Source organism: Hippocampus comes, unplaced genomic scaffold (genome assembly GCF_001891065.2).
Source record: "Hippocampus comes isolate QL1 unplaced genomic scaffold, H_comes_QL1_v1.1 scaffold68, whole genome shotgun sequence".
NCBI classification, from domain to species: domain Eukaryota; kingdom Metazoa; phylum Chordata; class Actinopteri; order Syngnathiformes; family Syngnathidae; genus Hippocampus; species Hippocampus comes.
In genome coordinates this window covers 994,616-995,002 of record NW_017805625.1, presented here as the reverse complement: position 1 = coordinate 995,002, position 387 = coordinate 994,616, and positions in this window count along the sequence as shown.

The window sequence follows — 387 nt, the reverse complement described above, 5'->3', positions numbered from 1 at the left end:
TCATGGCGACGCACTAATTGTGCAACTTGGGACGATTTTTCTAAAGCTGTTTGTCTTTGCCGTGGCGCAAAACGTGTACAGGTACCTCAGTGGTCATTTACTCTTAAATTGTGAGATTGATGCACAGTGTCATGTATTCTAAAGGATGGATTTTCTTGAATTAAAGCTATTTCGAGTTTGCATATGTCAGGTGTTCCAAGTATCATGCTGTCAAGTTGTTACATTGCTCGGTAAAGTTCAGACTTCAAATTCACTGTTCATTTTGTTTTCTTATTGAATAAAGTTAATCTTTCTCAATAATTCTATGATTTTTTTTCTTTCCCCATAGAAGCTAAAGAAATCTTATTCTGGTTTTGGGGGCATCAGATCGGTGACCGCTAGATTATA